The sequence below is a fragment of the Notamacropus eugenii genome, chromosome 5 (assembly GCF_028372415.1).
Source record: "Notamacropus eugenii isolate mMacEug1 chromosome 5, mMacEug1.pri_v2, whole genome shotgun sequence".
NCBI classification, from domain to species: domain Eukaryota; kingdom Metazoa; phylum Chordata; class Mammalia; order Diprotodontia; family Macropodidae; genus Notamacropus; species Notamacropus eugenii.
In genome coordinates, this window is record NC_092876.1 from 453,487,633 (window position 1) to 453,504,679 (window position 17,047).

At 38.6% G+C, this 17,047-nt stretch overlaps 1 long non-coding RNA gene across 1 annotated transcript in view; it reads left to right on the forward strand.

The window, feature by feature from the left end:
• The window catches only part of LOC140507231 (uncharacterized), a 57,799-nt gene extending 50,374 nt beyond the window's left edge, over positions 1 to 7,425 (forward strand). Inside the window, exon 4 of the long non-coding RNA XR_011968252.1 lies at positions 5,154 to 7,425. This is a non-coding gene — a long non-coding RNA (uncharacterized lncRNA). The remainder of the gene's footprint in view (positions 1 to 5,153) is intronic.
• Positions 7,426 to 17,047: the final 9,622 nt, after the last annotated feature.

Consider the following 17,047-nt stretch of genomic DNA (forward strand, 5'->3'; position numbering starts at 1 on the left):
AGACCTTATTGAAAAGAAATTTTATCTAGAAAATTCACTGTTTTCCATATTTTTATTATGAAAAAGACTTTACAATATCCTTATTGCACTCAAGTGGATAAACTGGAGTGTCTACCTGACTGGCTGTAGCCTATGCTGGCTTCTTTGTGCAATGGTTAGCAAGGACCCTGAAAATTCTTGTAACACCAATTCTTGTAATCACCTTCCTTACCCTCTCTTAGTACCCTTCCTTCCCAATCATAGATGTTTTCTCTTGGGACCCAAATTGTACAAAGCAAATAAATGCATTGGTGATGTTTCATTCTGCATTTCTAGTCCAGAAATATTTAATATAACTTTTTGAAAGAAAAGGATTTTGATGGATATGAGAGAGATCAAGGTGGATAGAAGGGCATGTACAAAAATATTGAGGCAAGAATTAACAGGTAATAATGTGGATACAAACGGTGACCTAAGAGTTAAAAATAATATTAAGGATTGATTTTGTGAAACCTCTGGTTTATTTTCTAACCTGAAGGTGCCCTAAAGTCTTCCCTTACCTCAAAACTTTCCCTTATCCTGGACCATAAAATTCCTTGTCCCCACCCCTCATCCTGGGAATGGGATTTCCTTATCTCCCTTATCTTGCATCATTCATAGTTCTCTTCATGCGTCTTTATCTTGTAAGATTTAGCCCTAGATCTCCAACCGCATAAGGAAACCCCAAAATAATCCTACATAACTTTCATCCTTTTCCCATATCACTGCCTTTGTTTAGCTCCTTGCTAAATCTCAGGTCTGCTGCTTTTGTGTCAATAAAGCTCCTGGTGACTACAGAGGAGGTCTAAGTGAATTCATTCACATTTTGAACCCATATCTCTCTCTTCAACAGTATGATTGACTTGGCTAGAACAGGCAATTCAGAACTTCTAGTTTTAATGAAACAATAGATTAGATTGGAGAGCAGATATATGGTGCAGTAGATAGAGTGCTGGGCCAGAAGTCTGCAGGACTCATCTTCCAGAGTTAAAATCAGGTTTCAGACCTTTACGAGTCGTGTGACCCTGGGCAAGTCACTTAACCCGGTTCACCTCAGTTTCCTCATCTGTAAAATGAACTGGAGAAGGAAATGGCATACCATTCTAGTATCTTTGCCAAGAAAAATGGGGTCACAAAGAGTCAGACGGGACTAAAAAAGTAACTGAACAACAGATTAGATTGGATAAATCCTTCAATGCTTAGAGTGAAGAGTTTACTGAGACCTTCCCCAAAAGGTGTCACTGTAGATTCTTGTGTAGATGAGTGACAAGCTAACTGTATCCTTTGAGGAAGATTGTTATGCCCATATAGCAGTCCCTCAATTTCCCCATGTGTAAAATAGGGGTAAAAAACCCTGACATTACCTACCTAGAAGGATTATAATGAGGATCAAAAATTGCATATAAAACACTTGGTATAATGTAAAACTCTAAGTGCCACCAGCTATTACTTATTCAATCTAACATCACATTTAATAGAAGAACCAGGAATTGAGTTGTTATCTAGTCATAGATTCATAGATTCGGAGCTGGAATGGACCTTGAGATCATTTCGGCCAGCACTTTAATTTTGCATATGAGGTAACTGAGTTCTAGACATGTAAAGTGACGTATCATTCAAATACCTCATTTCCACCAGGGTCTATCATCCCTACTCTGAGATATCATTTTATCAGTGCTAGAGCCCAGGGCCCCAACATCTTTGGAAAGTTACATAGGCAGGTACTCCCTGCTTCTTCTTTGATTCTAATCTACACTCCCCAACCCCCCACAACTCCCTGTGAATGCAGAATTGGCTTTGAGGGTCTGCATGTGGACATCTTTAGGTCACTCGTTGAGAGCATGGAATTGACTTCAGAGTTCACTTTTGCTCCCTGATACACTACACCCACCTTCCACAGGCAGGCAACTGCTCATTCTTCATCTTTCTTTCCGGCTCACACAATTGTTTCATTTCTCTCATGCATTTACTCACCACTCCATATTGTCACAGATACGCTCAGGGGTTACATTTAATACCATCATACCAGACAAATGTCACAAGAACATCTTGATATTCTTTAATAGTTGGAAAAGAGTGATATAATTAATAATTTTAGACAGGTATACCAAAGCTACCTCTTCTACTAAATGTGGTCTTGGACTGAATCAGTAATAACTGGTGGTACTTAAAGAGTTTTACATTATACCGAGTATATCTGTTTGCCTTCCCCTGGAGTTCTCAACCCTGCCTCCTCCAAACGGTTGTGATAACTGTGTGACAATGCAGAGTCAGAAATCTCAAATGAATGAAAAATTATTCTGAAGTGGCAATAGCAATGCCTGTCGCATTCCCGTATAGGCACAGAAAGTATCTAGAGTAAAATTAAAAGTCTGTATTTAAGTGTAAAGTAAATTTAATCAAGTGCTGAGTATCAAATTAACATGGGAATTGCCTAAGGGAAACACAAATATTTTAAGTTAGTTAATGACTAGCTAAAGCTGCAAGAGATTTGGTTTTACCTGTTTCAATTAACAACATCAACTGTATTTGCAGCTTAGAAATTGCTTCTCTTTAAATCGTACTTAGCAATTTGGGCTTAGAAATTTTCTGTTCTATATTTGAGGGATCATTTGAATTTGAATTTGTCGCAGATTTGTCTCCCTTGTCTTTTGCTATAGCCACTTGAATTATTCCAGTTGAGTTTGTGTAAGTGATTACTTTTTATATCAGTCTTCAGGGAAAAGAAGTGTAATAAAACAATTTTACCAGTAAGATTCTACTTGTTAATGGGTTTACTTCTTGCTTGGAGGATCTGTGATTTCACTAATGCGGATGTTCTGTCTGTGCATGCAGATACATCACAGCTTTTCCACACTTTAGTAGACAGTCTTCATGAAGTGCTGTGCCTGAAAAAAATATTAGTTGGTGGCTGGCTTTTGGGGAGGAAGTTCTCTGAATTTACCTGGGCTGATCCTCAGATGCATGAACCCAGTTGGTTGCCAGAGCCATGTTCAACTTCATTCCAGGTTAGACTAAGACTTCCCTAAGTTGACCTTCTGGTGGCAAAGCTTTCAATCATCCAGGGTCATTTGCATGCCATGATGAAGCATCTGAGCCGGAGTTTGGTAGAAAGTTGGTAAGTATAAACCAATATGTTCACAGAATCTCAGTGTCGGAATGAAACTTAGAGTTCATCTCAGCCAACCTATTCTTGAAAAAAAACCAAGTCTTCTGTAATAAATCTGACAATTGGTAATTCAACCTCTACTTAACCATCTTCAGTTTAGGGGAACCCATTACTACTTTTGTCCGGTCTACTTTTGTATTATTTGAATTCTTAGGAAGTTGTTTCCCTTTTTTGGCCTCCAGTCTCACTGGATTTTAAGACACATTTCAGACACATTGAAATGGATGGCCAGTAGACATCTTAAACTCATCATGTCCAAAATGGAACTCATTATCTTTTCCCTTACTTCTTACTTACTTCTCCCAACTTCTACCTTCCCTCTTTCTGTAGAGGGCAACACCATTTTCCCACTTATTCAGGCTCACAACCTAGGAGTCATCCTGGATCCCTCACTATTTCCCATCTCTCATATCCAATCTGTTTCAAAGGTCTGTTGATTTCACTTTTGCAACGTCTCCTCAGTTATACCCTGTTCTCTCCTCTGACAATGCCACCATCCAGTATAGCCCCTTATCACCTCATACCTGAATTGTTGCAAAAGCCTGTTGGCAGATCTACTTCTCTTAACTCTCTCCCCACTCCAATACATCTTCTATTCAGTTACTAAAGAGATTTTCCTAAAGTTCAGGCCCTATCATATCATTCCCCTGCTCAATAAACTCCAGTGGCTTCCCATTGTCTCTGCATACAAAATTTTCTGTTTGTATTCAGTCTGTTCATTCTTTCCCCATCTCTCCCTCAACCCTCTCCTTTGTGGTTTTCAACCATAAATCTCCCTTGACTCTCCTGGGCCATGGACTCTTTTGTGCTTTGTATTGGGGTGCCTTGGCACTGGTGTCTTGATTTTCCTCCTAATAAAACTTTTCTACTTTTAACTCAGCTTGGACTCCTCTGCATTTTGAGGGGTGGGTTTTGTCTGGTTGACATTTCCAGTGTCAGGAATTCATATGTAATAGCATCCAGATTAAAAAAAGTTGTTTTGTCTAATAGCATTTCTGCTACAATGGGTTCTCAAATTTCTCAATACAAAAGAATTTAGAAATACAATAATAAAACACCATGTATTTAAACATGAAACAAAACTTATTACCAGTCAGATGACATCAATCTAGCTGAATGCATTTCTAAATTTTCCTATATAAAAAAAATCATCAGTCTTATTAGCTTTGGCATTTTAAACTCATTTTAGAGTTATCCAGCATGGAACATTTACATTCAGTTAAAGAAATGATAATAATATAATATAGTGTTTGCCATTTGCCAATCATTGTATTAAGTACTTTACAATCATTATATTATTTTGATTCTCCCAACAACCCTGGGAGATGAGGATCATTATTATTTTTCTCTTTACAGAGCAAGAAATTGGGGCAAATGGAGACTTGCTTAACATTACACAGCTAATACCCTTCTGCAACTAGAATGTAATTCAAGTTCCCTTACATTCTTTTCAGCATTTTTTCAATACCTTGCTTTAGGAACCTGACCTGAGATGTGAAAGTGTATTGATAATGCATTTTTTTTTTGTTTTAGTATAATCAAGTGCCTCTGATTAAATAATGTGATTAAAAAAGATCTTCCCCACCCATTAATGAGCCTAGGAAGATTTGTAGGAAGGGCCATACCTTCATTAATGAGGTACTGGTTCTCAAGGGTTGTGATGCCCTCAGGCTCTTAAAAAATGTATAAATACTCTGAGGGTGAGGTTCTGCTTTGGGGCTTACCCACTGGAAGTGTTTTGTTTGGCTATACAAGACTCTGGGAGGCCACTAAGCAGCCCCCCAGTTTTGAGAACTCTGAAAGCCAGTTGGTACTTTTCTCTCTGGTAACTATGTATGTAATGGTCAGACAGTTGGATATGTCTGTTGATTTAGAATGTATGTATCGTTTATGTCAGACAGTTGGGAAGCCAGGTCTGTTGATCTGTATTTCTCTGTACTACCTGACTTTATTTCTGTAATTCCAGAGTGGCTAAAGCTGAAATGACAGAAGAAAGTGTCCTGTAGCCTCTTAACAATTTTTCTGGCTGGCTGCATTTTAATCTTTCAAGGTAACAGAATCTACAAACAGCACAAGCACAATGCAAGAGAAAGAGTTTCCTACATTTTACAAAGATACAAACAATATAAAGTTATGAAAGGTTATTACAATGAAGTTTTCCCCACAATTAGTATGTGCTAAGTAATTATGCATATAGTAACATTCAGACTTTTAAGACCATATCAATAAGTGAAACAATTATATAACCATGTCTTCATTGAGGCTCACAATATCAGGTTTAGTTTGGTTTAATTCAATTCAGTTCAATTCAATAAGCCCTACTATGTACTAGATACTGTCTTAAACACTGGGTATACAATAAGAAGAAAAAAGATAGTTCCTGCTTTCAAGGAGCTTACAGTCTAAAGAGGGAACATAATTGTGAGGAAAATACTCTTTTATTTATTATTAGTATTTGAACTACCTTTATGTGGCTAGATATTGTTTAACCCAGAATGTGAGGCATGGCTCATGCTGATCCCAATGTTAAGATACTATTAGGAGAGACCCTCTTTTCAAGAGCTAAGGCTTGGCAAGCAAGCTGTGCCCTGAGTGTAGCATAACAACAATCCCCCAAGCTTCCCACCAACAATCCTGCTTAGGAAGGAGGACCTCACTTGCAAGCTGTTTCCCTCACTTTGAAATTAACCTTCTGTTGGCTTCCTGACTCTCCTGTCTATGATCTGTTCTGCTTGGCTCTGGCCATCCACAGGTTGGAGGCTCATTTGGTCTGTGACATTAATTGGTGTCAGAAGTGGGATTGGACACAGAACTGGGCCATTGGACTCTCTGGTACCAGAGGGAAAGGATTAGGTAGCACTGGAGATTTATTTCTTTGGAGTCCAGACTTTCTTGTCTGGTGAGTTCTATGCCTTTCTATGTACTCCAGTCTCTGAGCTTCTGCCTTAATAGAACTTGCCATTCTTTGCAAGGAAAACTCCAGGGGAAAACTCTGGTGACCTGATTTCATCTCAGGATCACTCTGGTAAGGATATCCTTTCTTAAACTGCACACCTTTGTTAATTGGTTCCTCTGCATACCTCTGTGTTTTTAAACTGCATGCCTCTGTAAAATTATAACTGGGTGCCTCTGTTGTTTCTTAAACTGCATGACTCTGTAACTGTGTGGCTCTGTAAAACTGGCTATGGACTGTAGCTACATAGTTTGTTAGAATTGTTTGTGTCTGTATCTCTCTTGTCATTTTGTCTGTATTTGTGTCTTTGTAAAATGTAAAATGTCCGTGTCATGTTTGTGCTGTTTATAGATTCTATTACCTTCAAAGATTTGAAATGCAGCCAGCTATAAAAATTTCTAAGGGCTGTAGCTAAAAAATTTAGAACACTGGGAAAGATTAATGAACTTTCATACTTGAAGCAATTATCCCGTTAAGTAGGCCTAACTCTCACTTTAGGTTTTCTGCAGGAGATTAGGTTATAAGAAAAGAGAAAAGGAAAGGAAAAAAAAACCCTGGAAAACACATTTTTCCTCTCATTTCAACATTTGCCAAGCTGAAATTACAAAAATAAAGTCAATTAATCAGAGTTGTAGAACTGCTAAAAATAAGTTGGTAGATTTTGGAAGTTTGGAGATTAATCATTTTAAGATTGCTGGGGAAAACTCTTGAGACTGGATAATTCCAAGAACTCATTCCCTTCTGAAATATCTTGGTAAGTTTTGGGATACCACTGTGTAGAATTTATTTTAAGGAAAAACAAGGATTAAATTTCATAAATTTTATAAATAAATGGCAAGATTAATAACCTCATTGTTCTAGGGCAAGGAAGAAAGGCAGCTAGTTTGGAAGTAATTCCAGAGTAAAGAAAAAAAAACATTTCAACACTTTGCACCTTATAGCCACCTCTTGTTAACCCTTCTTTGCCCATGTAGAGACCCTCTCCATCTCCAGATACAGGTTTTGAAAAAAAATGCTACAAAAACTAGGGAAACTTGAATTGCATTTGAGTTGCAGAAATTTATTAGCTGTATAATCCTAAGCAAGTTATATTATCTCTGTTTGCCTCAGTTTCCTGCTCTGTAAAGAGAAAAATAATAATGATACCTACCTCCTAGGGTTGTTGTGACAATATAACGATTGTAAAGTACTTGACGTAGTGATTGGCATTTGCTAAGCACTACATTATTATTATTTCTTTAATTTAATTTAATTGTTCCATACTGGATAACTCTAAAGTGGTTTTAAAATGCCAAAGGTAGTAAGATCAATGATTTTTATATATGATAATTTGGAAATACAACTGATGTCATCTGAAGTTTTGTTTCATGTTTTAAATACATGATATGGTTTGTATTATTATTGTATTTCTAAATTCTCTTGCATAGTGAAATTTGAAAGAGCATTGTAACAGAAATGCTGTTAGACAAAACAACTTTTTAATCTGGATGCTGGATTTTTAAAAGGATGTGATAAAAATAAATATTTGAAAATTGTTAACTATTTAATGAGGTATATTTTGTTTTAAGGAGATAATAATAATATATAATAGCAAATTTTCATTAGAAATTCTTGGCTATTATGAAAGTGTATAAGGTGGTTTAAAGATGTAGCTTCAGTCTACTAAATGATGAATCAGCTATCAGGTATTTGCTGTATGTCTGAAACCCCAGAATATGAGTAGTTTTAATTTATAAGTAAAGGATAAATGAAATGTTCACTGTTAGGGAAATATCAGGAAAGATATTCAAACCTTAAGCTGTGGTTAGTGAAACTTTGCTATTTAAGGTAAAAATTCCTGGGACTATAATTTCCTACTGTTTTGAGTTTTGATTATAGGGATAGTTGTCTAACTTGCTATGAAGTCAATGCTAGAAAATGGCATATGCTGTAGTCTGGGAATTGCTAAAGGTGGATGTCTGTGCCTGGAAGAAGTTTTGAGGATGACTCTGGCACGGCCAAGGTAGGATCCTCATGAGTTTATTTCCCCATTGTGCTACTTCCTTTCTGAAAAGGAAAATGCCCACTGGTTAATCCTGAGTCTTGTTTTTAATACTCTGTGACTACTGAGTCATGCCTGGAATCAAATAGAGCTAAGGGAGTTTTCCTTCCCTCTTCCCCATTATGATAGATGGCATTGTTATAACTATGTCCTACCTTTTCCTTTTATAGCAAATTTCTATAATTAAGAAGATTTATAAGCACAATATTGAATCTATTAAATAATAGATTGATACTGGAATATCTCTAAGTTATTATAATAGGATGCAAGTAGGAACATCTTAGAATTTTAACCTGTGTTTGTGGTCAAATTACAATATAAGGATGATATCCTACTAAGGGGAAAATGATTAGACAAAGTAATAAGACAAAGATAGAATGTGAAAAGTTTTCTAAATAAATGGAATAGTAAAATTTGAGAAAGTAACAGGTTTAGACTGTTTTCTCTAAGAACTATATGCAGATGTTTATGATTGGCTTCCAAATTTATGTATCATGGAAATTCAGGCTTTGAGTATGTTTTAGTAATAAGTTCTCAAAATTGGATTAAGGATTTTCCACAAAAATTGTATTGGTAATGGTAAAGAAGGTGAAATTATTTCCCATCTGTCTGATAATTTTAAAAGGCAGAAGAGCTCATTTTACATTTGGACCCTCGTAATTTTTTTTTAATAATTAATTTATTTGTTTTCAGTTTTCAATAATCACTTCCATTAGTTTTAAATTTTCTCCCTCTCCCTCCCTGAGATGGCATGCAATCTTATATGGGTTCTACACATACATTCTTATTAAACACATTTTCACATTAGTCATGCTGCATAGAAGAATTAAAAGAATGGGAGAAACCATGAGAAAAACCAAACCAAACCAAAACATAACAAAAGAGGAAATAGTCTGCTTCGTTCTGCATTCTGATTTCTATAGTTCTTTCTCTGGATATGGATGGCATTTTGCATCATGAGTCTTTTGGAAACATTTTAGGTCCTTGCTGAAGGACTAGGTTTGTCAGATACAATCCTCATACATTGTGGCTCTTAATGTGTACAATCTTCTCCTGGTTCTGTTCATTTCACTCAACATCAGTTCATATGAGTCTTCCCAGGTTTTTCTGAAGTCTGCCTGTTCATCATTTCTTATAGCACAGTAATATTCTCTTGCATTTATATACCACAACTTGTTCAGTCATTCTCCAATTAATGGGCATCCCCTTGATTTCTAGTTTTTGGCCACAACCAACAGAGTTGCTATAAATATTTTTGTACATGTGGGACCCTTTCCCGTTTTTATGATCTCTTGGGGATACAGCCCTAGAAATGATATTGCTGGGTCAAAGGGTATGCACATTTTTGTAGCCCTTTGGGCATAGTTCCAAACTGCTCCCCAGAATAATTGGACCTTCATAAATTTTTAAAGGATTCTTATATCAGCTACAGGATTTAGAAAAGGATAGAAATAGTAAATAGTATGTAAACTGAAATTCTCTGAAGTTTCAAAACTGTAGAAACAAATTTAAATGGTTGTACTTAATTATATTGTCAGAATTATTTAGGAACTTCTAGCTTTGAAAGCAAAGAAGCAGAACCCTTTTTAAAAGAGCTGGTCCTGAGAATAAAGCTTATTGTCTAAGGAAAGCTATCTAGTGAGCAGATAACTGCATGAGACATCTAGGACTCGGAACTTGTTGAATAAATGGATATTGAGAATGGGTCACTAGGATACAAGGAGATGATGTTAATATTGGTGATAATGAAGATGTTTATGTTTAAATTTTCTTAGTTACCTTGGTGCTATGTAAATTTCCCTTCTCAAAACTAGTTTATTGTGAGCCCTCTAGGTAGTCTGATCTGTAACCTGACATTAATGTAACATGACTTACTGTAATTATGTGAATTTATGAAAAGCCTCATTGCATTATTTGAACCTAGCCTTGCATGGAAAGGGAAGTGGAGCATCTCTACGTGCTGCTTGGAGATACTGACCACAACTCAGATTCAGAGATTGATGCAAGGAGTTTTCTTACAATTGTACATGTCAAGCAGTCCGTATGAAAACTGGCAATCAATCATTGTTTCTACAGACCCCTGCCAGATCTTTCTGACTACTCCACAGCTGCCAGACTTGTGGGTGTATACTCCTGGATCATGTCAAGAAAGCCCCTGTTCCTGAGTGGAGGACAGAACCATCCAGGGACCTCAAGGTTCATCAAGTATAGACATGCGAAGAAGATAGCTATCCCAAGATTCCAGACAAGGGCTGAGTGCACTATCCTAGTTTCCACCCCCCCCCCCCCTTTCCTTTTGTTATGTGCCCAACAACCCAGGCCCTGATTCAAGTGTGTATGGACATTTTCTGCCTCCACACTCTTGGTTCTCGTTTCTATTCTGCTTATAATAAATAATGGCTAGACAAGACCTATTACTCTATCTGCTTGTGCTCTTTGCCCTGTTGGAAGTTTTGCAATGCTGCCTGGGACACACTTCCCCAATAGATCCTCTCAAAGAACTAACCCCATGGGTGACATCTTGTCCTGGCCCAACTGACCTCTTGTGGCATCTTGGTTTATACCTGCACTTCTCCTTTTAGATCCTCTTCCTTTGGCCTAAAGGGGGAAATGTCAAGACGCTACTCGAGACATCTTGTTTTCCAGAGGTAAGGTCCAGCAAGCCAGCTGTACCCTGAGCTTGGAACAACAACGATACCTGTGCTTGGAACTGCCATCAATTTTCCATGCTTGTGACCACCAAGCGAACCCTGGTTCTGTGCCCTGCCAAACAGCTCAATGTTGTGGTCCAGCTGTGAACCTGAAGACTGCTTACTCAAGACCCAAGAATGCCTGGGTTGTGGTCCAGCCATTTGTGGTTTTCACACTTAAAAAAACCCTATCCTGCCATAAGTGAGTGAGCCCCCTTGTTTGGATGAACTTCACTTGTAAGCTGTTTTCCTCACTCTTAAATTAGATTTCTATTTAATTCCTGAATTTACTGTCTCTAACATGCTGTTTGGCTCTGGCCACCGAAAGGTTAGAGGCCAGTTTGGTCCAGTTGACACCAGAGACCCCAGAAGTTGTGGCATGGCATGCTCAGATCCCACCTAGGTCTTGTTTTGGACCCAGCCAAGTAGCTTGTGTTCTGGTTTAGTTCATATTTTATTGACTGTTTATAGTTATCTGTTGATGTATGTAACTCAAGCAACATCAGGGAACTGCCCTTTTTGGCAACTGTCTACATATGGGCTCCTTGTCTGCTTGTTTGAATGCTATACAATGCAAAACTCAGACTTGAAAGGGGAGTGCAAATCCATTTAATAAAATTCTTCCTAAAAATATTTTCAGGTTTGGAGTTTTGTTCTTGATAGACATAGTACACAAACTGGAAAAAGCATGGGTTAAGGGACCATAAGGGGTACCTTGTGCAGGGGCATCAGTTCTTTGGAGTTTAAACTAAGCAGAACTGCTGATGGAAAGTGGGGAGTCTAAATTTAGCCCTGTATAAAGGAAAACTTTAGAAAAAGTTTAGTGCTCCATCCTCCAGCCCTGCAACTGGAAGAGAGATCATACACATGGTGAATATTAAACAAACCCATATATTCAAAATATATCAAATTGAAGTTAAAGAGGTTTTACAAATAAGATTATACCAAACAATGCAAAGTGAATGAGCTTTCCCACTGGGATTAAGATATCTTAGGGAGAGAGAGAGAAAGATGGAGAGAGAGAGACAGAGAGAGAGAGAGAAACAGAGAGAGGCAGAGAGAGACAGCGACAGAGAGAGAGAGAGAGACAGAGACAGAGAGAAAGAGAAAGAGAAAGAAAAACTGAGCCAGAGGCAGAGAGGATGGAGACACAGAGACAGACCTACAGACACACACACACACACAGAGGAAGTGAGAGAGAGAGAGAGAGAGAGAGAGAGAGAGAGAGAGAGAGAGAGAGAGAGAGAGAATTTCTAGACTGGAAAGTTAGGACCAGGGATATGTTTCAGGTTCTGACTCCTCTATAGAGAAGTTTTTCTTAGAGTCTTTCTCTCCTTCCAGGGGAATTTTCCCAGAAGAGAGCCTGGAATCTACTTGGCCTTTCCCAAAGCAAGAACTGGTATCTCTCCTCTCCCAAGATGTCACCAACTCTTTGTGAACACACCCTTTGTGTTCGTCATTTGTTGCAGAAGAAGACCATGCCATCAGAGGAATGATGACATGACTTGCACTTGACTTTGTTTTGAGTGAAGGAGTGCTGTGCAGGTCACCAGCCTCACTTCTCCTCCAGAGCCATCCGAATCCAGTGACCTGATATTCCTCAGGATGACTGAAGATGGTCCAGGATGCACTGGGACACTTTGGGTCCTTTAGGCCAAGGTCTTTGCAGGTACTCACTTAGGGTGAGGCAATGCCCATTCATTGAATAGGGCTGTTTAAGAAGTAGTCAGGCATGGTCCCTTTAATGAGGTCAAGAAAAACAAAGACATCAGGCTGGGTGGGAAACAGCAACAGTTAGTACTGATAATGACTCTAAAGCTAGGGGGGGTCCAGGAGCCCTTGGCAGGGGCCCCTTGGAGTTCCAGTTATAGAGTGTAGTAGGTTGAAGGTTTTGGGAAAGGACAGGGGACAGGACAGGGGAAAGGAAAGGGAAGGGAAGGGAAGGGAAGGGAAGGGAAGGGAAGGGAAGGGAAGGAAAAGACTAGTAAGTGTCAAGTGTCTGAGGCCGGATTTGAACTCCAGTCCTCCCGACTCCAGAGCTGGTGCTCTATCCGTTTTACTCTGCATCACAAAGTCACTGAATATCATCTATAATGATAAGAAAAAGAACTTCTAACTCCTACTTCCATTCTCACGGAAGCATCTCAGAGTGGTCACAAAGCTGACCCAGAGGGAGGGTATAACTGTGTTCAGAAACTTCCATCATCCAGACATCTATAGGGTCTTTTCTGTTCAAAGCAGAACAACTAATTAAATTTTATCCTTCGGAAAGTGATGGGAATGACAAGGGGGAGCTTATTCTGAAGCAAATCTCTAGAGAATTGGTTAGTGAAAAGGAGAGCAGAGGGAACTTAAGAGATAGTGACTACAGCTTTGAGATGAGTAATATGAAGAAGGGTTTTGTGGGACTGCAGTTAAAAAGAGGGGGCCCTCTTCTCTGACTTCTGGTTTCAAGACTCTTAGACCCCATCAGGCTCCTGGATCCTAAGTTTTACAGGGATTGCTTGTGTAGCCATTATACCTAAGTAGGTAGGTTAGTTTTGTGTACTTTGTTCATGTTACTACTTGAAGGGCTGTGAAGGTGTTGCTAAGAAAGCAGCTGCCATTGACCTTGTGACATGAAGTCAGCACATAACATACTTCAAGCTAAATAAAACTATTCTCCAACCTCAGTATACACTGCTTGCTCCTGATTTGTTTGACCATTCCTGGCTGGATAGTCATCCAGGTCATACCCAGGGTGTCCTAAGGATCTCTCCTGTGCCTTCTCTTTTCCCTCTATACTATCTCACTTGGCAACCTCCTCAAGTTCCTATGAGAATCACCTCTATGTAGATAATTCCCAGGTTTATGTTTTTAATCCTAATTTCTCTCCTGAGTTTCATGCAAATCCTCACTCATTCCCATTTTTCCTGTGATTATTGAGGGAACCATGATCTTCCTGGTCTTCCAGGCTTACAACCTCATTCTCATCCTTGACTCTTGACTCACTCATGGCACACATTCAATCTGTGGTTATATTTTTACATCTCTGGTATATGTCTCTTTGAATTGTAATTATAATTGGACTCCACCTTGTGAACCAAATCAATTATTGTCCTCCATGTGTGCTAAGTTTCTTGTAAATCATGTGCATTCTGGTGGACTAGGGGGCACAAATCACAGCGCTCCCTATTTTCTGAATGTGCATACCACAAGGTTGAAACAGGGGGATTGTGGGCAGAACATGTCCAGAATGTTCCCACAAGGCTCCTTGTCCCAACCACAGTTTCCCTATGTGCAAATACTCTAAACTACAACATCTTTGTTCCACCCTCAGTTTCCCTGTTCTGATTGATCAGTCAATCAGAAAGAAGCAACATCCATGTTGCCCAAGATTATGTAAATTTGCTATGGGTGTCCTTGACGGCTGAGGAACCTTGGATCCCATTTATTGGTACTTGCTAGCTTTGCTAATAAATTGTTTGTGCTCAGAACTTTGTTGCCTCAGTTTACCTTTATCACGGATTTCAATCTCGACATCCACTTTTCTCAGTTCACACGGCCACCACACTAGAACAGACTCTTGCTTTTCATTTGTTTTTTCCCAACTCAAATCTCTCCCTATTTCAATTCATATTCTACTCAGCTGACAAAATGGTATTTCTAAGGTGAAGTCTCCCACCTCACACCACCCTAAGGTTATTTTATTAACATATCCAAATCTTCTCAAAATTATTGGTAAACCTTCAAAGTTACATTTTAAAGTTATCACCATCTTTTTGATATTCTGTTGGTCTGGAAATGTGGAGGTCTGGATTTTGTCTGGAATTTACCAGAGATCTTGACAGGAACTCCTTGATGGCATCGCCTGATTTAGCACATATTACCAGGATGCGAGTTGTGGTTAATATATGACAAGGCTTGTAAATTACTCTCCTTTGATCTTTGGGATGGTTTGTGCATGACTTCAAATTTCACCTTTGCAATCTTATTTCATGCTATTTGCACTTTACACTGGTTCTTCTAAACTATGCTTCTTACTATGCTGACTAGAAAGGGGTGTGGTAGTCAGAACAAGATACAGTTTTAATACACCCTGTCAGGTTATGTTCCCATCGGTCAAAAGAGAGTGTTCTTCTTCTTTTTTTTTTTTGATATATACTTCTTTATGAATGACAATCCATCTCTTTGCAGAGGCTGCTCCCATGCTTTTTATAGAGTCTTTCCTCCCTTTTTCATTTTCAAAGCTCAAATTTCCTTTAAACTCAGTTCAAGTGCCATTCCTTCTATTAAAAAAAAGTTTTCTCCTCTCTCCTCTCCCTAGTTACTAGTGATACACATATATATATGAAATACATGAAGTAATACATAATGCATATGTTATATTTCTAGACATTGTTTCCCCAAACAGAATATGAGCTCCTTGAGAGAAGAGACTCTTTTCTTTTGGCTTCTGAAACATCAACATCAAGTACAGTGCCTGTAAGATAGTGGGTACTTAAGAAATCCTTGTTGAGTGAATGAATGAATGAATGAATAAATGCCTGAGGGATGGTGACAAAAGAGGAACTTGTGGGAAGTGGCGCATGCCTGCTGTATTTCAGAAGGGGTCAAAGTAAGGTTAGGACCTAGTGGAGATGGGTCCCTAAGAAAGTGTAACCTTGAGTTTAGAGCACAGCTTAAGGTATGTGGCAAATGTCTGCTGCTTCGAAGAGATTGAAGCTAAATCCTCTTTCTCCCTTCTCCTCCCTCCACCCCTACAATTTTTAAGAAAGCACTTACAAACTATGCTAGTCTGGAGCCTTTGGACTAATCTAAAAGAGAAATCTTATGAGTCTTTCTTTAACCATCACTCTTGAAGCACGTGTCATGTGCTATCTCTCTCTAGATCAGCCCAGAAAGAATTCCTCCTTGAAGCAGTTGGGATGATGACTGGACAAGGGCAGAGGGCCCTTGATAGATCCACCTTGACTAGATTAGGTTAATCAGAAAACTAAGACAAAGAAGACATCTCTTTGATTGCCTCAATAAATGGAAGCATCTTTGGAATTCACTTTTGACCAGTTAGAAAGGAGAATCCTTAAAAGGGGTGGCCAAAGAGGAGTTAAGTGGTTTTAGGAAAATGATTCTCCAAGGTCATGCTGGAAGATGTGACTATTATTCTATTTGATGAAGCAAACTGTTATCTGAACTTTTATCTCACCCTGAGCTCTGTAACTACGTTTATCCTATTGTGAATTTTCCTTGTGGGGGACACTATAAATTGTATCCTCAAAAATGGTTTATTAGAGAGATCTTCAGAGTCATAAGGTGGCTCTGTCTTTGGTTGTCTCTTTCTCTAAGAGAAATGCCGAGATTGGATAATCAATATTATTTTTGGCAGGCTTGAGTCTAAAACGTGGAGTACAAAATTTTCTCCTACAACATATTTCAATTCCGAAGCATGAAATCTATTTCTTTCTGATTACATACACACACATTTATGTATGTATACCTAAGCATATATACATATGCACATATATTTGTGTGTGTTTATATATATCTATATCTCTCTCTCTAGATACATATACCTATACCCACATATATAATAACATCCCCTCTATTTTCCTCCACCAGACTTGCACTCACAGATTGGGTCCTAGAAGGTGGCTCCTCCCTAACCTTCTAGGATATCCTGTTTGTGGCTACTTCTACACAGTTTTAAAAACTGTGGCTTATGAGCCATTTTCTTCCCCCTAAAGCCCCCAAGTAATTTCTACTAACAATTATCCAGTAGATAAAATTAACTCTTAGCGAAGGCAAAGATAGTACAGCACAAATAGTAGCTACGAAACATTTCCCTGCCAAAAGCTGGGGTACATTGTTCCAGAAATACACACAGCATCCATGGGAAAAGTAGCCTCAAATTTAGTATATAATGGTATTGAGGCACTGTAGCAGTAAGCACCTCAGCGTATACAGGAGAGGCACTGCACAGGTTCTTAGATCTGCTTTTCTAAAAGGAAATCAGCCTTTGAGGGGTCAACAATTACTTTAATCAAACACATGGGGCAGCTAGGTGGTACAGTAGATAGAGCACCAGTGCAGGAGTCAGTGTAGTTCAAATCTCACCTCAGACACTTGACATTCACTAGCTGCATGACCTTGGGCAAGTCACTTAACCTCAATTGCTCCATCCTGGGTCATCTCCAGTC